At 51.1% G+C, this 3,341-nt stretch overlaps 1 long non-coding RNA gene across 1 annotated transcript; it reads left to right on the plus strand.

Moving 5' to 3' along the window:
- The first annotated feature begins 417 nt into the window (after positions 1–417).
- On the plus strand, positions 418–1,242 carry LOC125993179 (uncharacterized). Its single transcript, XR_011086329.1, has 3 exons — positions 418–483; positions 693–755; positions 829–1,242. It is a non-coding gene; the product is annotated as an uncharacterized lncRNA (long non-coding RNA).
- The last annotated feature ends 2,099 nt before the right edge of the window (positions 1,243–3,341 follow it).

Here is a 3,341-nt window from a genome sequence, read left to right on the forward strand (position 1 = left end):
CCAGCAACCAGTCGCGTAACCCGAAGAGGTAGCCCGCCATTTCTGCCAGCGTATTGGCGCCAAACATTCCTCTTCAGCCTGGAATCGGACTCGTCTTTGCGTCGCGGGTGCTTTGTCGCCGGTCTGACTGATTCTGGTACTAGTGCTGTGTTGCATTGGTGTGTGCATGAGGAGGCGGAGCTTCGCTACCGCCAGCTGATGCAAGAATATCAAGCGCTGCAACGAGCCTACGCGCTTCTCGCCCAGACCAGCGGAGGGGACTACGACGCCGAGAAGGAGATCAAGGTGGCGCCCCTTCCCGCAACCCCCGGCCGGGTCGCAGCCTCCCCGTTCTCACCCAGCCTCGGGTGTTCTCTGGTCTGAAAGGAGGAGGAGGAGCCTCCCTCCTCCTCCTTTCAGACCAGAGAAAAGCTGATGGTAGAAATGGGTCACTATCAAAGCAGAGTAGCAGATCTGGAGTCAGCGCTAAAGCAACAAGGACAGGTAAGCTCATCAATGAGCACACCTTTTTCTCAGACAAAATAGCTACATTCTTCAGTCACTCATTCGTCTGGCATTACTGGACCAACCCCCCCCTGAACGTGGCTGGGAAAATGCGGAGAAAAGCAAATGTCATTTTCCAGTCAACCAAAGAATTTGTGGATGAAAATGACACAACATTCCAAAGCTGTCCACGCGTTTGTCTCTTCTAGAAAGTCAAGTGGGTGGAGGAGAAGCAGCTGCTGCGTCAGAGCAATCAGCAGTTGGCCGAAAAGGTGACGGAAAGAAAGGCGCTGGGCGTCACACCCGTCGGGAAGCCCCGCAGATGAGGTCTGACTGTCTTTTCAGGTCAGGCGGATGGAGGCGGAAGAAGCGCGTCTGAAAGAGCACATCCAGGATATCCGAGACCAAAACTAACTGCTTGAGTTCCGCATCCTGGAGCTGGAGGTGGGAAGACTCGCACAAGCGTGTTGAGGCCAGAGATGTGACAGACGGACGGACGGACGGATGCATGCCTCTGCCTTTCAGGAGAGGGAGTGGCGCTCCCCCGTCTTGAAGTTTCTGCAAGTCCGTTTCCCAGACGGCCTCAGCCCTTTGCAGATCTACTGCGAGGCCGAGGGCGTGAGCGTACGTAAGGCGTCCCTCGCAACCCTAACCTTAACCCGAGGTCCCAGAACACCTTACATTGCTCCTTGCGCCTTTCCCCCGGACATCGTCATCAGTGATCTGATGAAGAAGCTGGACATCCTGGGCGATAACGCCGTAAGTGTATGTCGAACTCCTTATGTTCGCACTCCACGAGACTCGGCGGCTCAAATGTGACTTTTGGAAGGCTTTGCGCTGAAAGAAGCTTGTTGACGCTGTGCCTTTGGGCTCTTGCAGAATCTCACCAACGAGGAGCAGGTGGTCGTGATTCACGCCAGGACCCTTCTCACCCTAGCCGAGAAGGTAACGCGCACGTCCACGCACGCTCTCGCATTCTGCTTATGTGACAGCAGCCTTTCCTCAGTGGTTAGAATACATCAAAGTGACCAAGTCAGCACTTCAACAGAAGATGTTGGACATTGAAAGTGAGAAGGTAGACAGACACGCGACATCAGTCAAGGGGAACTCCGGCAATGTGCCCCAACAATTCTGACCTTGAGCTGTGCTAGGATATGTTCTGTAAGCAGAAGGGCTACCTGGATGAAGAGTTGGACTTCAGGAAGCGTTCCATGAACCAGGCTCATAAGGTAAGCCGCCCTCAAATCTCCCGCCGGACCACTGATGGACGAGGATTGCGGCCCAGAGGATCCTGGAGCTGGAGGCCATGTTGTACGAGGCGCTACCGCAGCGGGACTGCCCCGCCACGGACGGCGAAAAAGCCAGCCACGCTGGCGTGAATGACGTGCTGACGGCGGATCAGAGAGAAGAGCTTAGGAGCGCCGTGGACCAATGGAAGCGAGCCCTGATGTGTGAGTTGAGGGAGCGCGACACTTGCATCCTCCAAGAGAGAATGGATCTGCTGCACAGCGCGCAACAGGTAAGGGCCCAAAGCCAGCCCGGCACTTACTTGCACGCTTACTGGCTTTTGAAGGCCACTTTCCATTTGTCCGTCCTAGAGGAACAAAGAGCTGAAAGAATTCATCGAAGCTCAGAAGAGACAAATCAAACAATTGGAGGAGAAGTTTCTGTTTCTCTTTCTATCCTTCTCCTTGGCCTTCATTCTGTGGCCCTAACACCAGCTGGTGACGTGATGCTTTGGACATCCTTCCGTCTCAGATGCCCAAAACTACTCTTTGCAACATCTGCGGCAATACGGTGTCTTTTCAAAGGTGCAAATAAATCCAGCGTGGGCGGAACACGCACGTCTTCGGTTTTTCCCGCTTTGTTTGTGTGACAGCTGTTGTGAAAATTTTATACAAATAAAGTTGTATAGTACAGGTTTGGCCAAGCCGCAATTCCCGAACCGCATGCGGCTCTTTTATGTTCATATCTACATTTGTGTGTGTGTGTGTGTGTGGGGGGGGGGGGGGGGGGGTTGTGCGTGTTGGCTTCACTTGAGTTCAATTTGGTATTTTGGTCAAAAGCGCATGTGGTGAAATTCCACAAAGTAGGATGGGCAAACACAATCCAGTAAACTATTAGTGTCAATTGGGCTCTCGAAATGGCAGGGAATAGATGCACAGCAAAACGGAAATATGTAGATGAACACAGGACGTTTTTATCAGAGTGGGAAAGTTTCTATTTTTTGTTGACCGTGATGGCAAACCATTCTGCCTTATATGTCAGACCTCAGCGCATTTCAAAGATTCATATCTTCAGCGCCATGCACTTCAGCTCACTCCATGGCTAACATTGATCAGGCGTCGAACCCGCAACATCATGCTTAAGAGGTGGACATGCTAACCAGTGCGCCATTATGTCAACGCATAATAACTGTAAGTCTACTGATCAAAACAGCGGTTACTATATGACGTCGCTACGTCGTGGTCAAGTGACGCAGACAAGACATCAATGGACGGACCGTCCTCCGAAATTAGAATCCGTGGGCAGAGTTAACTTTTTTAAAAGGGAGTGGGCAGAAGAAATATTTAATTTATTTAAAACTATTTTGAGTGCACACCATCATGCCAATGCATAACAACTGTAAATCTACTAAACAAAACAGCGGTTGCTATATGACATCTGCCACGTTGTGGTCACGTGACAGACGTGACGTCGATGGGCGAAACTTCCGCCGGAATTCAAATCCGCGGGGAGAGTTAACTTGTTTAAAAGGGAGTGGGCAGAAGAATTATTTAATTTATTTAAATCTATTTGGAGTGTGCGCCATTATGTCAATGCATAACAACTGTAAGTCTCCTAAACAAAACAGCGGT

The sequence above is a fragment of the Syngnathus scovelli genome, unplaced genomic scaffold, assembly GCF_024217435.2.
Source record: "Syngnathus scovelli strain Florida unplaced genomic scaffold, RoL_Ssco_1.2 HiC_scaffold_27, whole genome shotgun sequence".
In the NCBI taxonomy this organism is placed as follows: Eukaryota; Metazoa; Chordata; class Actinopteri; order Syngnathiformes; family Syngnathidae; genus Syngnathus; species Syngnathus scovelli.